We start from the raw sequence: 27,395 nt of genomic DNA on the forward strand, positions 1-27,395 counted from the left end.
TTATTCTATCCCAATTCCCATCAACACAGTTCACCCACACACAGGGAACAATTTACTATGGCTACATAATATACCATCCCACACATCTTTGGGATGTGGCAAGAAACCAGAGGAAACCTAAGTAGTAATTAGGAGAATGTGGAAATCCCACATAGTCAACACTGCAGATCAGTGCTCAACCTGAGGCATTGCTATTCTAGCTGAGCTACTGTACCACTCAACAATCTTGGGCCGAATATCACTCTCACATATCCTTCCAAACATCTTGATTTTCTGTTTATCAAACTCAACTCTGATTATGTTCAGTGACCTGGTCTCCACAGTTCTCTAGGGTAAATCATTCCCAACATCCAAAGTTCTCTGGGAGAGCAATTTCTTCCTCATTTCTGTCTTAAATGGTAACATCTTATTATATAACCATGTCCTTCAGATCTTGATACAACTACAGGAGGAGAACGTCCTTTCAGCATCCACCACAGAATCTTACACAGTATCTTTTCAGAAGATTGGTCCTTACTCTTCTGTACTTTAATGATTATTGGCCTAACCTACTCAATTTTTCATTGTACACCAATTCCTTCATTGCAGGAAAAAAAACTTAATTAACCTTCTCTTTGCTCTCTCCACTATAATCGTATCTTTCCTCAATTGTGGCAACTATAACTCTGAGTACTATTGTGTGGCACTATCACACTGGCAACTTGTGAAGCTGTGTCAGACTTTTCCAACTTTCATACTCCATACTCTATCTCCCTTGCAATAAAGGCCAACATTCCATTATCTCTAATCTGCAGACACTAGAAATCAAAGTAACACACTCAAAATGCTGTAGGAACTCAGCAGGCCAGGAAACATCCATGGAAAAGAGTAATCAGTCAACACTTCAGGCCGAGACCTTTCATCCGGACATCCATCATCTCTTCTAATTATAAACAAGAGAAAATCTGCGGATACTGGAAATCCGAGCAACACACGCAAAGTGCTGGAGGAACTCATTAGGCCAGGCAGCATTTATTGAGAAAAGTGCAGTCGACGTTTCGGGCCAAAACCCTTCGGCAGGACTGGAGAGAAAAGCTGAGGATAGATTATAAAGTGGGGGGAGGGAAGAGAGAAACACCAGGTGACAGGTGAAACCTGGAGGGGGAAGGATGAAGTGAAGAGCTGGGAAATTGACTGGTGAAAGAGACAGAAGAGTGTGGAAGAAAGAAAAAGGGGGGAGGAGCATCAGAGGGAGGCGATGATCTCTTCTAATTACTTGCTTCTTCTACATACTAAACCTTTGTGTTTCATATACCAGGACCCCCAGATCTTGTTGTACCCCAACTTTTTGCAGTCTATGCTATTTAACCAATAACTTGCTTTCTCTTTCTTCCTTTCCAAGTGGTCAACCTCACACCATTGTACCATTCATTTGCTATTTTCTTCCCCACTTGCTTAACCCTTGTCAACCCACCTTTCTTTTTATTATCGGGACATATTGTATGACTGCAGTACACTCTGTCTCTTCATCCAAGCTATTAACATAGATTATAAATAGCTAATGCCCAGAATCCCGTCATCTACTAGTTTGAAAACGATTTCTTTACCACAACTCTCAGTTTTCTGTTTATTAGCCACCCCTCCATCCATGTCCAACTATTATCGGGACTAAAAATGTGAGTTTAGAGGGTGCTTCCACGGCAATGGGTGCAGATGATAATGATGACAGAAACTATTAGAGCTCCATATGGTCTTCTAACAGTTAGCTTTATTTGTCATGTACATCAAAACATCAAAACGTACAGTGAACTGCATTGTTTGTGTCAAATCAAATCAGCCATTCTTCCAGTGCCAGCATTGCACACCCACAACTCCCAAACCTGACCTTGCATCTTTGAAACATTGGAGGAAACTGGAGCCCCAAGAGGAAACTCATGCGGTCATGGGGAGAACGTGACCAACACCTTACATGCAGTGGCAGGAATTGAACTTTGATCAGTCCATAGGTTCAGAAGACATTTTTAATTGTGCTCATTGGGTGGAGGGGTAGGGGTGGGTTGAATTTACTGATACGAATGAAATAAACAGAGAGTGTTGTTGAAAACTTTGAGACAGAAATGCCTAATCTTCTGTCCATCCATTTAAATAGACAAAGAATGCAGGCATTACAGAGGCCTGATATTCTTGATTTGACATCTTTGAGCTATTCCATGATGCGACATTAAAAGAACCATTAAATCAAACGTATTGCTTAAACTGTGACTTATTAATTCCTATCTCTACTTCAGTTCAACTTAAAAACAACTGGGTTATTTAGCTGAATTCATCTGTGAACAATATGCGTACAACTAGTACCAACTAAACAGCAGCTTAACTGGCAACAAAATACTTGAAAATTGGAAAAATATAGTTTCTCCACTTGAAGACTTTATTTCTTCTTTAGAGCCAATAGAGTAAACAAACTTCAGTCACTCTCCTAGATGTGTCATATTTCCACTGTAGTAATGAGCTGAAATTTTAGCAGAGAAGTGAGTGTCAGAGGAAAAATATTGGGCCTGTGAATTTCCATGTCAGCATTAATAGTAAACAGGTAATCTGTAGGTCTGGATGGAAAGATCTAGAACAGTTTCCTAGCTTGTCCATTCTTTTTTACAGGTAGACATTTTTTACTTTCCGTGTTTATAGCACTAACAAGGTCAGCTTTGTGGTACAGTATTCTGTGTCACCAAAACTGCAGGAAGATATGGGCTAGGTAGCAGAATAAATTTCCAGCTATAATGCACCTAATGCAGGCACTTGGTTATTGATGTTGGAATAAACTACATTATCCACTCTACTACCTCTGCTAGTAGTTGAGGCTTTACAAAGCACTGGTGAGGCCTCACTTGGAGGACTGCGAGACTCTATTCTAAGAAAGGATGTGTTGACATTGGAGAGGGTGTAAAGGAGGTTCATGAAAATGATTCCGGGATTAAAAGGCATATCATATGAAGGGTGTTTGATGGCTCTGGTCCTGCACTCACTGGAATTGAGAAGAATTGGTGGGGGGGGGGGGGTTCAAAGGTTCATTTTATTGTCAAAATATGCATGTATAATACAAATCTGATATTTATCTTCTCCAGATAGCCATTAACTACAGAAAATCCATGGATGTTCATGAAAGGAAAAACATCAACTCCCCCCACCCAACCAGCATGAGTAAGAAAAGAAACAAAACTCACAGACCCAAAATCCCCCCCCCCATCACCTGCAGCAAAAAACAGCTACAATAGCAATCAAAGACCACCTTCACATATCAATAATGACCCATAAACATTTCATTGAAACCTATTGAATGTTGAAAGGTCTCGATAGAAAGGATGTGTTGACATTGGAGAGGGTGCAAAGGAAGGTTACAAAAACAATTCTAGGATTGAAAGGCTCATCGTATGAAGAGTGTTTGATGGCTCTGGGCCTGTACTCACTGAAATTCAGAAGAATTAGCGGGGTTAAAAGGTTCATTTTATTGTCAACGTATGCATGTATAATACAACTCTGATCTCAATCTCAATTGCTCTTCACAAGGCCTTTGACCACATGAGCAATTCAAACAGGATGTTGTTCATCGACTATAGCTCAGCATTTAACACCACCATTCCCAAAATCCTGATTGAGAAGTTACAGAACCTGGGCCTCTGTACCTCCCTCTGCAATTGGGTCCTCAACTTCCTAACTGGAAGACCACAATCTGTGCGGATTGACGATAGTATCTCCTCCTTGCTGACGATCAACACTAGTGCACCTCAGAGGTGTGTGCTTAGCCCACTGCTCTACCCTTTCTATACCCATGACTGTGTGGCTAGGCATAGCTCAAATATTATCTATAAAGTTGCTGATGATACAACCATTGATGGTAGAATCTCAGTTGGTGACGGGAGGGTGTACAGGAGCGAGATATGCCAACTAGTGGAGTGGTGCTGCAGTCTAAAGAGATTTGGTATGTCAACAAGAACACTCAAAAACTTTTATAGATGTACAGTGCAGAGCATTCTGATGGGCTGCGTCACTGTCTGGTATGGAGGGGCTACTGCACAGGACTGTAAGAAGCTGCAGAGGATCATAAATTTAGTCGGCTCCATCTTGGGTACTAGCCTACAAAGTTCCCAGGACATCTTCAAGGAGCGGTGTCTCAGAAAGGCAGCATCCATTATTAAGGACCTCCAGCATCCAGGACATACCTTTCCTCACTGTTACCATCAGGTAGGAGGTACGGAAGACTGAAGGCACACACTCAGCGATTCAGGAACAGCTTTTTCCCCTCTGCCATCTGATTCCTAAATAGACATTTATCCCATGAACACTACCTCACTTTTTTAATATGTATTATTTCTGTTTTTGCACGGTTTTTAATCTATTCATTATACGTGTACTGAAATTGATTTACTTATTTGTTATTATTATTGTTTATTTTTCTCTTTTTCTTCTATCTTATGTATTGCATTGAACTGCTGCTGCTAAGTTAACAAATCTCATGACACATGCCACTGATAATAAACCTGATTCTGATTCTGAAGGAATTTGGGGGAGGCAGGAGATTGGAGCTGAGAGGGAAATGGGCCAGCCAGGATGAAATGGTGAAACAGATTCGATGGACCGAATGGCCTAATTCTGCTCCTATATCTTCAGGTTTTATGATCTTATGATCTAGTAATGCAGAATTCCGAGGATATATTTTGTTCTTTGTGACACAAATATTTTCACCTTATACCTTTTAGATGAATAATGAATAATAGTTATTTTAAAATCAATCCCCATCATTAATTTTACATCTTTAACGAGCACAGGATTATGTTTAGCTGCAGTTAAAAGCCGCCTTAGGCTCGTGCTTTTTTTTATTGATCCTTCTGTTCATTATAATAAGTCTCTAGAGATTTTAGACACATTGATTGTGAACTTCTTCTTAGTTTGATGTTTGAAGGTTGCGAAAAGCTCTGAAGTATTTCTAGGACAAACTCCAGTCCCATCCAGAAAGGATAATTTACACTGCCCTCATGCATTCAGCAAGTAGTCAACATTGGAGTGTGTAAGCTCGGTGATAAAGTTTCAAATTGGAGGTGGGGGTTTGGTAAATCAGAGGACTCTGCAGGGTGGATTGTCAAGAGATTGCACATGAACATTATGTTTTGATTAATTATTCTGCTCATCAGAAAATCCAGCATCTTCCTGATCCTGATATTAACATTAGAAACATTAGAACCAAGAGAAAATCTGTAGATGCTAGAAATCAAAGTAACACACTCAAAATGCTGGACGAACACAGAAGGCCAGACAGTTTCTATGGAAAAGAGTAAACAGTCAACATTCTGGGCCAAAGCCAGTCCTGAAGAAGGGTCTTGGGGCGAAACGTCAACTGTTTACTCTTTTCCATCGATGCTGCTTGGCCTGCTGAGTTCCTCCAGTATTTTTTGTTAGTACTTCGAAACATCTCCAAATGTTTTTTTAGGGTGGATGTGTTAACTGTGCTGATAAAAACAATGTTACAGACCTAGGAATGCTAAAAATCAAAAGCATGTAAATTGACTATTGTGAGCAGGTGGGGTTTTGGTAAATCAGTGGACTCTGCAGGGTGGTTTGACAAGAGTCTTCACATTGGGTTCTGATGAATTATTCTGCTCATTAGAAAACCTAGTATTCTTCTTGATTCTGAAATAGTCATTAGAATCATTTCCAAATTGTTTTTTAGGGTGAATGTGTCAACTATGCTGATGAAAACAATGACCACAGTCCGAGGAATGTTAAAAATCAAAAGCATGGAAATAGGCTTACAAGAGAGCTTGTATTTTGCATCTTTAAACAAAGTATTTCACACTTCATTGCTTCCTATAAACCTGCATTCCAGTTGGGTTTTAAAGCAATACTGCAATTATGTGATTTTTTATTAGTGTAGATTTATAAAGAGAATGGCGATAAGGCACTGTGAAGGCTTCTGCCTTGTCAACTAGGAAACCATTATATTCCCTGACCATCACTCTGGTGCCTGTGATCCTAAGGGATATCAGTGCTAACCTTGTCAGAATGTACTGCAAGAAAGGCTATAGCCACGTAACAACTCTCATGCTATGTTAGGTTCATTACTGGTGCTTGATTCATATCAGGTATATCTACTTGATTACCTAAAGTGAACCCAATAAATATAAAATGATCTTTTAATCTGCCAGGTTTAGTAAATCCTATTGCTTGAGATTTGTTCATCAGAAATAGATTGTTCAACACAAATCTTGCATTCTGTGCACAAGGTTAAAAATGCTGACCGACTAAGACCTTAAATGTACTGGTGATTGTCCCTCTTACTGTGGAATTCTCTGCCACAGGAAACAGTTGAGGCCAGTTCATTGGCTATATTTAAGAGGGAGTTAGATATGGCCCTTGTGGCTACGGGGGTCAGGGGGTATGGAGGGAAGGCTGGGGCGGTGTTCTGAGTTGGATGATCAGCCATGATCATAATAAATGGCGGTGCAGGCTCGAGGGGCCAAATGGCCTACTCCTGCACCTATTTTCTATGTTTCTATGTTTTCTATGTTTACTTCCATGCCTGTTATGTTTTGTAAGTTCAAAATATTAAATTCATTCAAATGAAAACACAAATTTGGGAATACAGATCTAGTTTTCCGTTACTTTCAGCAAGGTGCGCGTGGATCACATGGTAGTGTGATGACGTATGCAATTAATATATTTTTACATATAACCCGCAATTAATTATTTAATGAACATGAACTCTTAATGAAACAAAGGATGTAGAAGATTACTCAACTAGTATTGAAATATTAAGTACACAACATACCTCCCCGTTTAGCTACAAACTCCAACTCAATATCGAATGCACCTCAACTATATACACAATCTATTATATAATACAACTACTACATACAGATGTTCACAGCATAATAAATATTAAATTGTATCAGTTAGGCCTAAAGATTTAATCAGAAACATCAGAAGATCTGCAGATGCTGGAAATCTGAAGCAACACGTATAAAATGGTAGAGGAACTCAGCAGGTCAGGTGTTATCTATGGAAAAGAGTAAACTGTTGGCATTTCAGGCTGAAACCCTTCATGAGAACCGGAAAGGAAGAGGAAAAGTCGAAGCAAGAAGGTGGGGGAGGGCAGGGAGAAATATAAGGTGGTAGGCAACAGGTGAAACCGGGAGAGGCTGGAGTAAAGAGCTAGGAAGTTGATTGGTGAAAGAAATAAAGGGCTGGAGAAGCGGGAATCTGATAGGCCATGGAAGAAAGGGAAGGGGGAGGAGCACCAGAGGGCGGTGAAGGGCAGGTAAGGAGATAAGGTGAGAAAGGGATACAAGTATGGGGAATGGTGAAGGGTGGTGGGTGCGGTGGCAATTACCGGAAGTTTGAGAGGTCAATGTTCATGCCATCAGGTTGGAGGCTACCCAGACAGAATATAAGGTACTGCTTCTCCAACCTGAGTGTGTTGCCTCATTGTGACAGTAGAGGCCATGGACAGACATGTCAGAATGGGAATGGGAAATAGAATTGAAAGGGATGGCCCCAGGAGAACCTGCTTTTTGTGGCTATGGAGTGAAGGTGCTCGGCGAAGCGATCTATGTCGGGCCTCATTGATATACAAGAGGCCACACTGGGAGTACCGAACACAGTAGATGACCCTAACAGACTCACAGGTGAAGTGCCGCCTCACCTGGAGGGCCTGTTTGGGAGTCCAAGTGGTATTGAGGAAGGAGGTGTGGTACTCGTTCCTCGCAGGTTCTGAGGCCTCCTTCGTGGTGGCTGTACGAGTTGATTCTGAGAACGTAGAAAGTGGTTCTGGCAGTTCTGCGCTCCTTTGTTCTCCTTTTCTCTCTCTGGATATACTTCGATCTCTCTCTTTATCTTACTCTCCATCTCGTCCCTCTTTTTTCTTCTTCCAAGTTGTTCATCTTGATCTTGGGAAGATCCATTTAGTTCATTGGAGTATTCTCTTATTAATCCTTCCATTGCTCCCTTTATGATCTGATCTCCCCTCTTGGTTTCCGTATCCACAACATAATCTGACCGATCCTCTCTGTTTGTATCTCCACTGGCTCCTCTCTTTTGGCCTTCTATTCAGCCAGCTGGGCTTTGGTCTTTGCATCCACCTTTACAGGCAGCTTTTTGTCTCCCACTTATGTTCATGTAATAACCTTAATGCACGCAAAGTCGATTTTGGTTCTTTGTACTCAGAAAAAATGAATGCTTGCAACTTTCCTAAAGCTTGAACTCTCTTCCAGTTTAAAATCAAGTGGCATTTTGCAAGTAATTGCCTGATTAACATATCAGAAACCTTCTCAGATACGTTGCCTGCAGAGTATTCAAGGATATTTTCAACCTCTCACTGCTATGGGCAGGAGTTCCCACTTGCATCAAAAAGGCAACAATTATACCAGTGCCTAAGAAGAATAATGTGAGCTGCCTTAAAGACTATCACCTGGTAGCACCCACAGGCAAATTGCTTTGAGAGGTTGGTCATGACTAGACTGAACTCCTGCCTCAGCAAGGACCTGGATCCATTGCAATTTGCCTATCGCCACAATAGGTCAATGGCAGATGCAATCTCAATGGCTCTTCACAAGGCTTTAGACCACCTGGACAACACGAACACCTAAGTCAGGATGCTGATCATCGACTATAGCTCAGCAATTAATACCATCATTCCCACAATCCTAATTGAGAAGTTACCGAACCTGGGGCTCTGTACCTCCCTCTGTAACTGGATCCTCGACTTCCTAACTGGAAGACCACAATCTGTGCAGATTGGTGATAATATCTCCTCCTCGCTGATGATCAACACTTGTGCACCTCAGGGGAGTGTGTTTAGCGCACTGCTCTACTCTTTCTATACCCATGACTGTGTGGTATAGACATAGCTCAAATACAACTGTTGTTGGTAGAATCTCAGGTGGTGACGAGAGGGTGTACAGGAGTGAGATATGCTAACTGGTGGAGTGGTGTCGCAGCAACAACCTGGCACTCAACATCAGTAAGACGAAAGAGCAGATTGTGGATTTCAGGAAGGGTAAGATGAAGGAACACATACCAATCCTCATAGAGGGATCAGAAGTGGAGAGAGTGAGCCGTTTCAAGTTCCTGGGTGTCAAGATCTCTGAGGATCTAACATGGTTCCAACATATCGATGCAGTATAAAGAAGGCAAGACAGCAGCTATACTTTATTAGGAGTTTGAAGATATTTGGCATGTCAACAAATACACTCAAAAACTTCTATAGATGTACCGTGGAGAGCATTCTGACAGGCTGCATCACTCTTTGGTATGTGTGGGGGCAGGGGGCTACTGCACAGGACCCAAAGAAGCTGCAGAGAGTTGTAAACTTAGGTGGCTCCATCTTGGGTACTAGCCTACAAAGTACCTAGGACATCTTCAAGGAGCAGTGTCTCAGGAAGGCAGCATCCATTATTAAGGACCTCCAGCACCCAGGGCATGCCCTTTTCTCACTGTTACCATCAGGTAGGAGGTATAGAAGCCTGAAGGCACACACTCAGTGATTCAGGAACAGCTTCTTCCCCTCTGCCATCCGATTCCTAAGTGGATATTGAACCCTTGAACGCTATCTCAGTTTTAAAATATATATTATTTCAGATTTTTGCATGATTTTTAATCTATTCAATATACGTATACTGTAATTGTTTTACTTAATTATTTATTTTTTTTCTTCTACATTATGTATTGCATTGAACTGTTGCTGCTAAGTTAACAAATTTCACAACATATGCCAGTGATAATAAGCCTGATTCTGATTTTGATTCTGCAAAAGCTGTTGTAGTTGGACCACTGTTTTTGTCAGTTTGATGCTTCCTCACAGCAGCAAGTTCCTTCCTTGGTCCAATATGGTTTCCAACCAGAGGCACAGAGGAACGCACCAACACCTGCTTATCCTCTGTTGGTCAACGGCTCATGATGTTCTGCACAGAGACATTTGTGGCATCATCAAGTACCTTTCTTAATTCACTTTCATTGCAGGGGATGTGTCATACAAATCGTGGATGGATCTCCAATCAAGTTGTAGTTCTCTCAGCTAATTACATCCCTGCAATCTTGATCCTTCTGTTTTTATCACGTTCAAGCTTATTGTGGCCTGTTGGTTATGGATGTCATTACCACAGGAGTTATATTTTCTCCAAAGTAAGTTCTTAGTTGGATATCTGCAGGCTTTCAGTTTGGTATCTTTGAAATGTCTCTCAAAATCATTTTGTGGAATGACTGAAAGAGCTGAACCATTGTCTAATTCAGTTTTAATTAATTTGCTGGTCACTTCTGTGTAAATCATACTGTTTGTCTGTTGTTAATTTTCTCATGGTTAAGTTCAAGGCTACATAATTCAGTGTCACTCTCAACACTATCAGATTTTTCATCAACCGCATGCAGATTAGTGCTCTTTTGAAAATCCAACTTGATTTTTTTAGCATTTTCTCTACCTCTGCAGTCCAGTAATTTTGTTTACCTGACATGCTCTTTGAGTATGTCCTGCTTTGTTGCATTTTCTGCAAGCTTCACCTTTAAATCTGCATTTGTTTGGTTTATATGAGCACCTGCCACAATGGTAACACAATTTGTTCAGCCAGGTTGATTTCTGTTTAGACACTGCAATTAAATTCGTGCTCACTTTCATTCCTGACTCCAACTCAATTGCGCCTCTGCAGGTTTCGTTGAAAGAGTGATTTCCACTGCTCACTTGAATGTAAGCTGTGGTTCATTAGAAGCCATCTTTGAATGCTTTCAAGATTTTACAAACTAAACAAACTTTTAGTGTATCATTAAGGCCATTACCAAACTGACAATGCACAGACAATCTCTTCAATTCCGCCACGAACACTGAAATGCACTCCACTTGTTTTTGATTCCATTTATGAAACCTAAAGTGTTCTGCACACAACAATGGCTTTGGTTCTAAAGTGTTCCTGGATCAATTTGACAATATCCAGGAAAGCTGATTTCTGCAGTTTTTGTTGGAGCAGTCAAACTTCGAAGCAAATTGTATGCCTTTAAGCCCAATGCATTTAGCAAAATTGGCACTTGCTTCTCACTGCATATTTCATTTGCTTCAAAATACTGTTCCATTAGCTCAGCATACATGAGCCAATTACCCATTGTGCAATCAAACTCATCAATTTTTCCAATAAAACCAGCCACTTCAGATTTTTAAAAATGATTATTATCACCTGGAACTCACTCTTTATGAATCCTGAATTCTTCTGTTTACGGTCTTTTAAAAAAAACTCTATTATGTCTTCCGTTCCAAAGAAAATATGCTGGCTGCTTTTATTCTAAACTCGACCGTCTCTCTGTGTGCTGTTTCTTTTAAATTTGACTGACTCTTGCAGCCTTTTTTTTATTTCGAACATCTCACTATGCTCTAACAGCCGCGTCAGGTTCGTTTTAAAAAAAACATCATCACCAATGTTATGTTTTGTAACTTGAGAACATTAAATTCATTCAAATGAAGACAGAAGTCTGGGAATATGAGTCTAGTTCATCTTCACTTTCAGCGAGGCATGCCTGTATCACGTGGTAGCATGATGACGTATGCATTTAGTGTATGTTGACACATAACCCGTAATATATTATTTAAATGAACAAGAATGCTTAAACAAACAATATATATGCAAGACTACTCAAATATTATTGAAATATTAAATACACAACAGTACCAATGTCATTATTTTGCACAGCATTTTGCCATGCTCGGGTTGCTGAGGAAATTGCCTCTCTGCAGCACTGACGCAGTGGTGTCCTGAAACACTATTCAATGCTAAAACATAGGACGGATCCGCAGGCCTTTCTTATTCATAGTTGAACTGGTTGAGTGTGCTGCACGTGCTGTCATTTTATTTCTTTGATGTATCAGAGTTTTGCAAATTGTATTCTATCTGGACTGGAGTGGCTATGTTGTCTGCATTTCCTCGGGAATTTGATTTCTCCATTTAGAACATCTCAGCAGCCTGTTGAGATTCAGGCAAGTTAACCCTTACACAAGGCATGCTTCTATGGATTAGAATGATTCTCTTGCCATGGAGTTTAGGAGAAAATAGATCAGAAATAGAACCAGAAAATGAGCCAAAAGGAGCACGAGGAATTGCTGGCATCTATGCTCTGTTATTACCTTACTCAGGAGGTTCATTTAGAAAAAAAATCATTTTCTGGATGCAGGCCCACGTTTCTCACCTATCTCCAATTGTCCCGGAGTTGTTGGTGAGTCACCTTCTTCAACGGCAGCAGTCCTTCCAGTAAAACTACCACCGTGGCATTGTGAGTAGGGAGCTCCAAGAAGTGATGAATCCAGAATGATGTACTTCCAAATCAGGATGATATGCGATTTGGAGGGCAACCTGAAGGTGATGGTGATTCTGTATATTAGTTGTCTTTGTGCTTCTCGGTAATAGGAGCTCCCAGATTTGGTAATACACAATTAATAATGCATCATGACCACTGTCTGGGGACAAAGCTGGATACCAAGCGACTTCCTGTATATTTCTAAGTTGATGTGTGGCACCTGAAAAGTGAAGTGCGTGGAGCTGGCGTCTTCCTCACCCACCTGAAGGTTGAAAACCTGGCCCTCACGGCTGTTCATCTTCAGCAAGACAGGAAGTATGTACACAGTTTATACGTTCTGTTGTGCAAAAGATGCATAAGCTGTCTTTAATCGACAGATTCTGTGATCTCCTTTGTGCAATCATGCATTTCCTGCTCCAGCCCTAGTTAATGGGGGCTCTATTAACAATTGTATCCTTGTGGTCGTCGTTGGACAGAAACCCTTTGACAATGAAACCTTTCTGAGCATGGACAGTGATGAGTAGCAGAAATCGGTGTTGCTTGAATTTATCTGGTGCATTAGTTTTTAATGATGGGAAACTAGTAGCGTAGCGGTTAGTGCAACACTATGGAGCTCGGAGAGTTTAATCTTGGTGTCCTCTGTAAGTCTGCATGTTCTCTCCGTGGAATGTGTGTGTTTTCTCCAGGTCCTCTGGTTTCCTCCCAAAGTCCAAGGACGTACCAGTTAGCTGGTTAATTGGTCATTGTAAATTATCATATGATTAGGCTATGTTTAAATCAGGGATTGCCAGGAGTTGCTTCTCAAAGGGCAGAAGGGCCTATTCCACACTGTACCTGTAAATAAATAAATCAAATACTGGGTCTGCATCCATCATTCTTCGGTTGTCGGTCAATTGCATTCCAGATCCTCCTGCACATCATTCCTGTCAACAAACCTCATGCTACGGGGAAAGAGACGCTTCCTTTCTTTTTTAATCATCCCCCTTAACTGGAATCTGCTAGACTTTCCTCTTTGCATTATTATGTAGGACACAACAGGCATAATAATTCCAGGTGTCTCACTAGGGTGTACTCCAGGTTCTACAACATTTAATCAAGCTCCTAATACAACACTTGAGATTGCAAATAATCTGTTCAGTCCTTTGTTTTATGATCCCACTGGGACTCTGTACCTGTTAATATGTCAGCTGACTTTGTCACCGACAGCCTGACTGCAGCCATTAATCCTGTCTACAAAGTTATTTTCACTGCTGTTAACCGATCTATCAGATCTCTCCTGTATCTCCTCACATCTCCTCTTATAACTGTAGATTAAAAAAAACCTTAGTTAAAACAGGACACCTCTTAAAATATTGACCCATTTCAAAATGCTTTGAGCATGAAATGTTTTGACCTTGGCTATGGTATTTGAGAGAATATGATCAAAAGTGAAGTATTTTATTTCTAATACCACCAATTTCACTGATGGGTTTAGGGAGGCATGTCAGCATAGCAGTTAGCACAATGCTTCACAGCACCAGTGACAACAGAGCAGAGTTCAATTCCCACCATTGTCCATAAGATGATTGTATGTTCTCCCCCATGCCCACAGGGGTTTCCACCCACACTTCAAAAAAATCATGTGTCTGGTTAGAGTTAGTAAGTTGTGGGCATGCCATGTTGACTTGACACTGGAAGTCCCCAGCACATTCCTTGGACTGTGTTGGTCATTGATGAAGACAGCACATTTCACTGAATGTTTTGATGTACATTTAATGAATGCAGCTAATCTTTGTTCTTTCCAACTGGATAAGACTGCTGAATGGATCCTGACCCAGATCTGGGCCGTACCCTCCAAATATCCGGACCTGCCTCTCGTTTTTTTTTGCACTACCTTACTTTCCATTTTCTATTTTCTATTTATGATTTATAATTTAATTTTTTAATATTTACTACCGATTTGTACTCCAGGGAGCGGGAAGTGCAGAATCGAATATCGCTGTGATGATTGCACTTTCTGGTATCAATTGTTTGGCAACAATAAGGTATAAGGTATAAAAAAACATTAAAGAGGCTAAATTCAATAACCCTGATTCTCCCTCCACTCCTCCTTTCAGTATAGATTAAGAACAAGATCTGCTTGGGATGGGGCACCAGGCAAGGATGATGCAGTGCATTGGATGATAAGGGTGCTGTTTAAAATTCAGATGAGGATACCAATGTAGAAATTCACAAAGAAGGATTATGCGAATGAACAGAGTGCTTGGGCTCTGAATGGTAGTCAGAATGTCGGGTACAAAATATACCAGGAGATAGAAGGGCAATGTTACATCGATCATGGAGGACTTCTATTCATGGATAGATAGGAAGAACTACGTTGAGAGAGGAACACAAGAAAATCAAGTTGTGGAATGTCCACAAGGTGGCACAGAGGTAGGGAATCTGTAGAAGAACTTAGACAAGTTCAGCGAGTGGGCAAAGAAGTGGAAGATGGAATACAGTATAGGGAAGTGTGGGTTATGGACTTTGGTAGGAATAATAAAGGTGTAGGCTATTTTCTAAACGTGGAGAGAATTCAGAAACAGGAGATGCAGAGGAACCTGGGAGTCCTTGGTCATGATTCCCTTAAGGTTAACTTGCAGGTTGAGTTGGTAGTAAAGAAGCCAATGTAATGTTAGCATTCATTTTGAGAGGATTAGAATATAACAGCAACAAATGCGTAGTAGGTTGTGTCTAACCAGTTTTACAGAGTTTATCAAGGAGGTTACCAGGAAAGCTGATGAAGGAAAGGCAGTGGATGTTGTGTGCATGGACTTTAGCAAGGCCTTTAGACAAGGTTCCACATGGAAGGTTGGTCATGAAGTCTCAGTCACTTAGCATTCAGGATAAAGTAATAAATTGGATTAGACATTGGCTTCATGGGACTTTATTATCATCCCTTCCAAACTAATTAGTAAGCTCAAAAACCTAGCTATCAATAACTCCTTGTGCAAGTGGATGTTCAATTTCCTCACTTAGAGACCCCAGTCAGTTTGGATTGGCAATAACGTCTCCTCCACAATCACATCAGCACAGGCACATCACAAGGTTGTGTGCTTAGCCCCCTGCTTTACTTACGACTGTGAGACTAAGCATAGCTCCAATGCCATATTTAAGTTTGTTGATGACACCACAGTTGTTGGCTGAATCAAAGGTGATGACAAATCTGTATATAGGAGAGAGATTAAAAATCTGGCTGAGTAGTCCCACAGCATCAACCTCTTGGTCACTGTCAGCAAAACCAAAGAGCTGATTATTGACTACAGGAGGAGGAAACCAGAGGTCCTTAAACTATTGCTCATCATGAGGTCAGAGGTGAAGAGGGTCAGCAACTATTAATTCCTCAGCATTATCATTTCAGATGATCTGTCCTGGGTCCAGCACATAAGAGTCATTAGCAAAGAAGGCACGGTAGCACATTAACTTTCTAAATTTGTCAAGATTCGTATGTCGTTTAAAACTTCCGAACACTTTTATAGTTGCGTGGTGGAGTGTATACTGCCTGTCGCATCATGGCCTGGTATGGAAACACCAATGCCCTTGAAGTCTACAAAAAGTAGTGCATACAGCTCAGTCCATCATGGGTAAAGCCCTCCCTTCTATTGAACACTTCTACAAGGAGCTCTGTGTCAGGAAAGCAGCATCTATGATCAAGGACCACCACCATCCAGACCATGAATGCTCGGAGGAGGTACAGGAGCCATAGGTCCCACATGACCAAGCTCAGGAACAGTTATTACCCATCAACCATCAGGCTCCTGAACCAGAGAGAATAACTTCAATCAACTTCACTCATTCCATCACTGAACAGTTCCCACAACCTATGGACTCATTTTCAAGGACTCTTCAACTCATGTTCTCAATAGTTAATGCTTATATATTATTACTATCATTTAAGTTTAAAAAAAATCTTTTTGGCATCAGTTTGTTGTCTTTTGCGCACTGGTTGTTTGTCCTCTTTTTCCAATGATTTTATTGTGTTTGTTTGTGTTTACCGTGAATGCCCATAAAAAATGAATCTCATGATAATAAATTTACTTTGAACTTTGAACTTTGAAGCAAGTGGTAGTAGACAGTCGCCTTTCTGATTGGAGGCTTGTGTCTAGTGATGTGCCACAGGGACCATTGCTGGATCTGTTGTTGTTTGTCCTCAATATCAACAATCTGGATGAGAATGTGGCAAATTGGATCAGCAAATTTGTGGGAGCAATGGACAGTGAGGAAGGCTATCAATGCTTGCAATGGGATTTGCAGCAGCTGGAAAATGTGCTGAAAAATGGCAGGTGGAATTTAATGCAGGTGTTTGAGGTGTTTCACGAAGGGAAGACAAACCAGGGTTGGACTTGCATGGTGAGTGGTCGGGCACTGTGGAGAGTGGGAGAACAGAGGAATATAGGAATATAGATCCATAATTTCTTGAAAGTGGTATCACAGATAGATGGGGTCATAAAGAGAGCTTGTAGCACATTGACCCTCTCCTATCAGGGAGGAGACTGCACCACACAAGGACCACCAGACTGAGAAGCAGTTACTTTCCCCAAGCAATAAGGCTGATCAACACCTCCTCCCACTAACTCTACCATTACCTTATTATTTCCTGTCAGTCACCTTATGTCCAGCCTGGACATACAATTAATCTATGTATTTAAGCTATCTTATATATTCATATTTATTGTGTTCTTATTATTATTGTGTTCTTTATCTTTTGTGTTTTTTGTACTGCTGAATCAGAGTAACAATTATTTCACTCTACAAATTGTGCACAGGAAATGACATTAAACAGTCTTAAATCTTGAATCTTAAATAAATAAAATTATTGAGTACAGGAGTTGGAACGTTATGCTAAAGTTGCATAAGATAATTGGTGAGGCCTAATTTGGAGTACTATGTGCAGTTCTGATTACCTACCTGAAGGAAAGTTATCAATAACACCATAAGACACAGGAGCAAAATAAGGCCACTTGGCCCATTGAGTCTACTCCGCCATTTCATCATGGCTGATCCAATTTCCTTCTCAACCCTAATCTCCTGCCTTCTCCCCATCTCCCTTCATGTCCTGACCAATCAAGAATCTATCAACCTCTGCCTTAAATCAAGGTGCAGCTCCTTAGAGACCAAGTTAGAGAACTGGAGCTGCAGCTCAATGATCTTTGCCGTGTTAGGGAAAGTGAGGAGCTGATCGATAGGAGCTGCAGGCAGGTAGTCACACCGGGGCCACAGGAGACAGATAAGTGGATGACAGTCAGGAGAGGGAAGGAGAGTGTCAGGTAGTGGAGAACACCCCTGTGGCCATCCCCCTTAACAATAAGTATTCCATTTTGATTGGGGGGAATGACCTACCTGGGGGAAGCAACAGTGGCCGTGCCTCTGGCACTGAATCTGGTCCTGTGGCTCAGAAGAGCAGGGAATGGAAGAGGATGGCAGCAGTAATAGGGGACTCTATAGTTAGGGGGACAGATAGATGATTTTGTGGGCACGAGAAAGAAACACGGATGGTAGTTTGCCTCCCAGGTGCCAGGGTCCAGGATGTTTCTGATTGCATCCACGATATACTGAAGTGGGAAGGCGAACAGCCAGAGGTTGTGGTACATATTGGTACCAACAACATAGGTAGAAAAAGGGAGGGGGTCCTGAAAGCAGACTACAGGGCTTTAGGAAGGAAACTGAGAAGCAGGACCTCAAAGTTAGCAATCTCAGGATTACTGCCTGTGCCACACGACAGTGAGTATAGGAATAGAGTGAGGTGGAGGATAAATGCGTGGCTGAGGGATTGGAGCAGGGGACAGGGATTCAGATTTCTGGATCATTGGGACCACTTTTGGGTCAGGCATGACCTGTACAAAAAGGACAGATTGCACTTGAATCTGAGGGGGACCAATAGCCTGGCTGGGAGGTTTGCAAATGCTGTTGGGGAGGGTTTAAACTAGATTTGCAGGGGGGTAGGAATCAAAGCGAAGAGGCAGAGGATGGGATGGTTGGCGCACAAGTAGAGACAGCTTGTAGGGAATTTGTGAGGAAGGATAGGCAGATGATAGAGCAAAGATGCACTCAGCCTGATGGTTTGAGATGTGTCTGTTTTAAAGCAAGAAGTATCATAAACAAGGCAGATGAACTTAAGAGTGCAGATCCATACGTGGGACTGTGATGTAGTGACCATTACAGAGACTTGGATGTCTCAGGGGCGGAATGACTGCTGAGTGTGCCAGGCTTTAGATGTTTCAAAAAGGACAAGGAGGGAGGCAAAAGAGGTGGGGGCGTGGCACTGTTAATCATAAATAGTGTCACGGCTGCAGGAAAGGAGAAAGTCATGGAGGGATTATTTACTGAGTCAGTGAGGGTGGAATTCAGAAACAGGAAGGGGGCAATAACCCTATTGGGTGTGATGGGAGATTTTAACTTTCCTAATATTGACTGGCATCTCCTTAGAGCAAAGAATTTAGATGGGGTAAAGTTTGTTAGGTGTGTTCAGAAAGATTTCCTGATGAAATATGTAGATAAACCAACTGAAGAAGAGGCTGTACTTGATGTGGTATTGGGAAATGAACCTGGTCATGTGTCAGATCTCTCGGTGGGGGAGAATTTTGGAGGTAATGATCACAGCTCTATCTCCTTTACTACAGCACTGGAGAAGGATAGGAGCAGAACGTTTGGGAAAGCTTTAAATGGGGCAGGGGGAAATGTGATGCCATTAGGCAGGAACTTGGGAGCATAAATTGGGAGCAGATGTTCTCAGGGAAATACACAGCAGAAAAGCTTATGAAAGGTTCAAGAAACTAGGTACTGATAAAGATCTAGAAAATTACAAGGTTGCCAGGAAGGAGCTTAAAAATGAAATTTGGAGAGCTAGAAGGATCCATGAGAAGGCCTTGGTGAGCAGGACTAAAGAAAACCCCAAGGCATTCTACAAGTATGTGAAAAGCAAGAGGATGAGCCATGAGAGAATAGGTGCAATAGTGGAAACGTGTGCATGGAGCTGGAGGAAGTAGTGGAAGCACTTAATGAATACTTTGCTTCAGTATTCACCAGGGAAAAAGGCCTTTACAATTGTGGGGATGACTTACGGCAGACTGAAAAGCTTGAGCATATAGACATTAAGAAAGAGGATGTGCTGGAACTTCTGAAAAGCATTAAGTTAGATAAATTGCCGGGACCAGACAAGACATGCCCCAAGCTACTGTGGGAAGAGAGGGAGGAGGTTGCTGAGCATCTGGCAATGATCCTTGCATCATCAATAGGGATGGGAAAAGTACCTGAGAATTGGAGGGTTACAAATGTTGTTCCCTTGTTCAAGAAAGGGAGTAGAGATAATCCAGGAAATTATAGACAAGTGAGCTTTACTTCAGTGGTGGGCAAGTTTCTGGAGAAGATCCTGGAAGGCAGGATTAATGAGCATTTGGAGAGACATTATCTGATTAGGGATAGTCAGCATGGCTTTGTCAAAAGGGCAGGTCATGCCTTATGAGCCTGAAGGAATGCTTTCAGGATGTAACAAAACACATTGGTGAAGGTAGAGTAGTGGATGTAGTGTATCTGGATTTTAGTAAAGGATTTGATAAGGTTCCCCATGCAAGGCTCATTCAGAAAGTAAGTAGACCTTGCTCTGTGGATCCAGAATTGGCTTGCCCACAGAAGGTAAAGAGTGTGTGTAGATGGTTCGTATTTTGCATGGAGGTCAGTGACCAGTGGTGTTCCGCAGGGATCTGTTCTGGGACCCCTCCTCTTTTTATAAAATACATAGATGAAGACGTTGTAGGGTGGGTTAGTATGTTTGCTGATGACACAAAGGTTGGAGGTGTTGTGTATAGTGTGGAGGGCTGTCAGAGGTTACAACAGGACATTGATAAGATGCAAAACTGGGCTGAGAAGTGGCAGATGGAGTTCAACCCAGATAAAGAATAAGTGTGAAGTGGTTTATTTTGGTAGGTCAAATAGGATGGCAGAATATAGTATTAATGGTAAGACTCTTGGCAGTGTGGAGGATCAGAGAGATCTTGGGGTCCGTGTCCATAGGACACTCAAAGCTGCTGTGCTGGTTGACAGTTTTATTAAGAAGGTGTATAGTGTGTTGGCATTCATCAACCATGGGATTGAGTTGAAGAGCTGTGAGGTAATGTTACAACTATATAAGACCTTGGTCAGACCCCACTTGGAGTATTGTGTTCAGTTCCGGTGACCTCACTACAGGAAGGATGTGGATACCATAGAAAGAGTGTAGAGGAGATTTACAGGGATGTTCAGGATCAGAATCAGGTTTATTATCACCGGCATGTGATGTGAAATTTGTTAACTTAGCAGCAGCAGTTCAATGCAATACATAAACTAGCAGAGAAAAAAAAAAACAAAATTAAAAAATAATAATAGATAAACAAGAAAGAATGTACCTTATGAGAATAGGTTGAGTGAACTTGGCCTTTTCTCCTTGGAGCGACGGAGGATGAGAGCTGACCTGACAGAGGTGTATAAGATGATGAGAGGCATTGATCATGTGGATAGCCAGAGGCTTTTTCCCAGGGCTGAAATGGCTAACAAGAGAGGGCGTAATTTTAAGGTGCTTGGAAGTAGGTACAGAGGGGTTGTCAGGGGTAAGTTTTTTACACAGAGAGTGGTGGGTGTGTGGAATGCACTGCCGGCGACGCTGGTGGAAGCTGATACAACAGTGTCTTTTAAGAGACTCTTAGATAGGTACGTGGAGATTAGAAAAATAGAGGACTATGTGGTAGGGTTATTCTAGGCAGATTCTAGAGTAAGTTGCATGGTCGGCACAACATTGTGAGCCTGTAATGTGCTGTAGGTTTCTATGTTCTATGTTAAATGTATATAAAGACTTGGGCTCCACAGCTGCCTAGGGCAAAGAATAGAAAAATCGAGGGCTATGGGTAAGCCTAGGTAGTTGTAAGGTAAGGACATGTTCGGCACAGCTTTGTGGGCCGAAGGGCCCGTATTGTTCTGTAGGTTTTCTATGTTTCTATGTTTCTAATTCCACAGATTCACCACCCTCTAGCTAAAGAAATTCCTCCTCATCTCCATTCTAAAAGGATGCTCTTCTATTCTGAGGCTGTGTCCTCTGATCTTACACTCTCCCACCATTGGAAACATCCTCTCCACATCTACTTTATCAAGGCCTTTCACCATTCAATAGGTTTCTATGAGGTTACCCCTCATTCTTCTGAATTCTAGTGAATACAGGCCCTGAGCCATCAAGTGCTCTTCATATGGCAAGCCATTCAATCTAAGGTGAAAGAGTGCAGAGAAAAATTACAAGGATTTTGCCAAGACTTGAGGTTATGAGTTATAGGGAAAGGTTGAATAAGTTAAGACTTATTGAGGAGAGATTTGGTAGAGGTATACAAGATTATGAGGGTATAGATAGGTCAATGCAAGTACACTTTTTTGTCTTAGATCAGGTCAGACCAGAACTAGAGGTCATATGTTAAGGGTGAAAGGTGAAATGTTTCAGGGAAGCATAAGAGAGAGGTTTTTCGCTCAGAGGCTGGTGAGAGTGTGGAACAAACTGCCAGAAAGAGTGGGTGGATGTGGGTTCACTTTCAACATTTAAGAGAAATTTGGATAGATACTTGGATGGGAGGGACGCGGAGGGATATGTTCTGGGTGGAAGTTGATGGGATGAAGCAGATTGATAGTGCGTCATCAACTAGATGGTCAAAGGGCCTGTTTCAGTGCTATAACTTTTTTTTTAGATTATGAGGACACGCAGTCCTCTTTTATTGTCATTTAGTAATGCATGCATTAAGAAATGATACAATTTGTTCCTCCAGAATGATATCACAGAAACACAAGACAAACCAAGACTAAAGAAAACTGACAAAAACCGCATAATTATAACATATAGTTACAACAGTGCAAGCAATACCGTAATTTGATGAAGAACAGACCATGGGCACGGTAAAAAAAAGTCTCAAAGTCTCTCGAAAGTCCCATCATCTCACGCAGACGGTTGAAGGGAGAAACTCTCCCTGCCATGAGCTTCCAGCACTGTAAACTTGCCAATGCAGCATCCTGGAATCACCCTGACCACAATCCGACTCTGCATCTGTCCAAAAACTTCGAGCCTCCGACCAGTACTCCGACACCGAGCACCGAGCACCATCTCTGCTGTGCGCTTCGACCCCAGCCCTGATAACAGGCAATAGGCAAAGCCGAGGATTCGTGGCCTTCCCCTTCGGAGATTCTGGATCGCACAGTAGCAGCGGCAGCGAAGCAGGCATTTGGGAAGTTTCTCCAAATGTTCCTCTGTGCTTCTCACGTCCGTCTCCATCAAATCAGGATTGTGCACGGCCCCTATTTAACAAATGCGATATAAATTCGGAGCGGCCGCGTGCGCTGTGTCGGGTCGCCATTTTCTTCTCCCCTCCCCTTCCCCTGTATAACTGAGCTGATAAAAAAAAGCCATGATTGAATGGTGGAGCGGTCTTAATAGTTCTGCTCCTGCATTGTATAGTCACAACGATATGTTTGATACATAGCAGGTCAGTCAGAAAGCTGATATTCAGAACTTGACAAAGGGCTTTATATCAATTAGTGAACAACCCATGTCTTTCATTTATCATTCATGATGCACTTCAAGCAGCAGGTACTCAGCATCCCAATTCTGCAGTGGAGACTAGGACTCTTGTCATGCAAGCCCACACTGTTGCTATTATACCTGTGGCTCAGGAGATTCCTGGCTGCCATAGCAACCCAGCAAGTGATGCCCCTCATAATCTTCATCTCTGTCAGTTCCTCACTCAGCCGTCTTTTGTTCCAAGGCAACAAAGCCAGTGTATCCGGTCTTTCCTCACCCTGAGCAACTCTGTCGGAAGAACAGAGTGGCTAGGTGGTTAGTGAAATGCTATCACAGCAGCAGCAACCTGAGTTCATTCCTGCCACTGTCCGTAAGGAGTTTGTATACTTTTATTCCCTTCCACATTTCAAAGACATGTGGATTAATAGATTAATTGGTCACATGGGTATAATTGGGCAGCTTGGGCTCATTGGGCCAGAAGGCCTTGTTTCTGTGCTGTATTTCAAAAGAACAATAAAAGCAGCACCCTTGTGAATCCTTTTGAAACTGCTCAAGTGCATTCACACCTTTCCTGTAGTGTGGCAACAACAACTGCACACATTACTCCATCTGTGGCGAACTGATTTTTTGTACAATTATTTCCCTGCTTCTGTGTTCTATGCTCCAAAAAGTATTCCTCTTCCTTCCTAAACACCTTAAACACCTGCCATCTTCAAGAATCTTTGGGCATGTATGCTACATTCCTTCTATTCCTCACAATTTCAATTTCAAATTAAAGTTCAAAGTTCAGTCAGATCTGCAAGGCAAGCACCTTTCAGTCTCCACCCTGCTAAATCACCTCCCACTCATTTCCAGCTCATCACCTGCAGCCTATTTAATCCCTGCTCTCATCCGCAGTCCTTATTCACCCATCGAACCAGCCAGCCTCAATCAGTTGCTCAGTTCTCTTCTGTTTTGTGTGCCCTCGTGGCTTGTTATTTTGGAGTTCATTACTAAAGTTGTCGCTCACCGCTAATCAACTCCACTGCTCTGCATTCCGGTCAAGCCTCCTCCACAGTTCCTGACATGTTCAAAGTAAATTTGAGTTGTAAAGAGTTCTTGAAAGTGAGTATAAAAGTTATAGAAACGGTCCAGAGTCGTGGTGATTGAAATTATCCACACCGTTTTCAGGAGCCTGATGGTGGGTAAACCTAGAGTCTCGTACACCACAGTGTACTGTATATCTTAGTGTTATTAAATTGCACCAACTCATATTTTCCAGAGTTAAATTCCATCTGGCATTGCTCTGCCCATCTTACAACTCATTACTGGCTTTCTTCAGCTGCAGGAAATCTCCCCTGCACCCCCTCCATTCACAACAGCAATTTTCATGTCATTGGCAAATTTACCATCAGATCTTCTACATTCACATCAGGATTGTTGACGTAGACCCAGTGGTTACTTTATTCTTTACCTGCTGTACCTAGTAAAGTGGCCACTGATTTTAAGTTCATGTTCTCCTGTTGCTATAGCCCATTCACTCCAAGGTTTGACTAGTTGTGTATTCAGAGATGCTCTTTTGCACACCACTGTTGTAACACATGGTTATTTGAGTTACTGCCACTTTCCTGTCAGCTTGAAACAGTCTGGCCATTCTCCTCTGGCCTCTCTCATTAGCAAGGTGTTTTCATCGACAGAATTGCTGCTCACAGGGTGTTTTTTGTTTCTCACTCTGTTCTCTGTAAACTTTAGAGTTGTGCGTGAAAATCCCAGGGGATCAGCAGCTTCTGAGATCATACTTCTTTGGTATTCTGAATAACAACTGAATCTCTTGATAATGTCTGCATACTTTTTGCATTGAGTGGCTGCCAGATGATTGGCTGATTAGATTTTTGCTATAATGAGCAGCTGTACAGGTGCACCTAATAAAGTGGCCACTAAGTGTAAGTTTCCTGCTAAAGTAGTTATCAGCTCCACACCATCTCAATTTTCTTTGACTGGGAATATACAAAAACTTAAAACTGATGGCCTGAGCAAATTTATAACAATCAATGCATAACATGAGACAAAGGCAACTTCACAAAAGTAGAAGATTTTCATGACCTACATGGATTTCTCCAATCCATACATGCATAAGCGGGCTCTTATCACCAGAGCAAAGCAGCTTAATTTCAGTTAATTATGTTAACAGCTTTCCACAAACTGAAAGACAAGTTAGGATCTAAGTTTATGTCCACCTCAGATTTCATAACCCAAGTATCTTGAACAATTAAAACAAGACTGCGTGAGGATCAGAGCAGGAGTAGAGCACCAGCCTCCTCAAGCCCATCCACCATTCCATCTGATCATAACTCCTCTATGTGCCAGTTCCCAATGATCCTCAATTCTTCAATCTTTCAATTATTTATCGATTTCCATCTTAAATATGTTGTTTTGAACCTCCAAAACAGCATCTAATTGAAATGAAAACAAGGAATCCAGAAATGCAAATCTAACTTTGTTTTTACTTTAAGTGAGGGGTGCGTGTATGATGTGGTGGAGTAATGACATGTGCCTTTTACATATAACCTGCAATGCATTACGTAAACAACAAGGAATGCTGAATCAAACATTATTACTCAAAGAGCACTGAAAAATTAAATACTCAACATTCCTCCCTGCTTAGCTATGAACTCCAACTTAATAAAGAATGCATCTCAACTTATATACATATAGCGTATTCTATATAATACAACTATTATATAGACATCTAGAGTATAGTAAATTTTAAATTGTCCCGATCAGGCCTAAAGATTTAATCACTATGGAGGCTCTCTTACTCTTGTGGGATAATGGCTTTCCTGCAAGGGGAATCATTCTGCTTGGCAGGTGAGACTTGTGGCTGTGAAACAATCTCAGGTTCAGGAGGACTCCTCCATGGTGGTTGTAGGAATTGACTCTGGGACTGCAGGAAGTGGTTCTGACAGCTGTGGACACCTTTCTTTTCCTTTCTCTAAGAAGTTCTGTCAGCATTTCCATAATTAGTTGTTCTCTTCAATTTGATCTTATAATTGTGTCCTCCAAGAAACAAAGCCCACCTCTGCATTGTGCTGCTGCTATTAGTGTGTAATGCTCAGTTATATTGGCTCGTATACGTCTAGGGGAAACCCCACCCAGCACCTGCCTCAATGCTTCCCACGGAGTCGCTTGCTGCAGCACTGCTGCCCAAATCAATCCCAAACATCAATCATCAGCCAGCACACCCAGTACGTTTCACCAAGTACACTTCATAGGTATTATTGAGTCTATGAAATTAATATAAATTCGATACAGAAAAGGAAGTAATGGAAAAAAAAGAGGCGCCAGACTTATCAAAGTCCAAGTTCTTCGTGCGCAACCGTCGGAGCTCAATCAATTCCTGACGACCACCCGGATCCTGTCGACTCATGGCTCGGGACCACTCGAAATGTTAGACCGGAGCCTTTCTGCACGTCCGCCGTCCTCCCCGTCTCTCCTCCGACTCCCCGCCAAAGACCCCGTTCCCAGTCATATGAGACAGCATTATCATCCAAAAAAAACGATACATGAACACCCATTGGCTAATAGCACCCTGCTATCTGTACTAACCCAAGCAAATGTCTAGCTGGAGACTTTCTCAGCATTTAACATAACAAAGAAGCCATTTTAAATTTAACATACAAAAAAGAAAGACCCTGTACAAGTGGAACACCCATTTGTGCATTGAAAATGGACACTAGTAGTTGATGATCAGTAATGAGGGTAAACTCTTTCCTATTTAGGTAGTGGTTGAAACAGTATAAGCCCCAAACTGGACTTAAGGCCTCTCTGTCAATCTGCATAATTTTTCTCTGCAGCAGTAAGCGTACGTTATGTAAAGGCTATGGAGCATTCACTTCCATCACTCATAACATCTAACTTGACTGCACCTATAAGGCGAGGCATCACAGTGTCACATGATGGGCAACAATGACTATATCGAGTCAGGATTTATAAAGAAACAAGCATTTATTAAACCCTGATAAACAATGAAAAAAAAACTAAAACCCTAACCAGAAGTAAACGGCTATGCGGCCATTCAGTAAACCGCTACTCAGCACTAACTCTTAAAGTGATAAATGCGAAACCAGTTCTTAAAGCGATAAATTTAAACACAGTTCTTCGAATGGTAAATTTTAAAGTCCAGGAGATTTATATAGTCAATTAGGAGAGACTTTCATGAAGTAATGAATTCTTTGAAGACATGACGTCACTGCCACTCCCAGCCGGATCCTGCTTTGTTCAAAGTATTCATGACAACGGAAATAAAATGGTTTTAAAGGCACGGACCTTCCTCCTCCATAGAATAGATCCTGCACAGCCTTTTCTACCACTTTTAGCAGAGGCCATCTCATGCAGATCACTCTTTCTTGAACGAATTCAATAATGGTTGATCCTTTCCAAACCCATTGAATGTCTCCTTCAGGGTCCCGTCTTCACTCTCCAATCTTACTGAGAAGATACATTAACAAACTTGGCAGTGATTGGTCAAACTGCCAGCCTAGACTTCTGTACTTTACAATAGAGCATAAAACTCTGTTTG

The sequence above is a fragment of the Mobula birostris genome, chromosome 1 (assembly GCF_030028105.1).
Source record: "Mobula birostris isolate sMobBir1 chromosome 1, sMobBir1.hap1, whole genome shotgun sequence".
NCBI lineage: Eukaryota > Metazoa > Chordata > Chondrichthyes > Myliobatiformes > Myliobatidae > Mobula > Mobula birostris.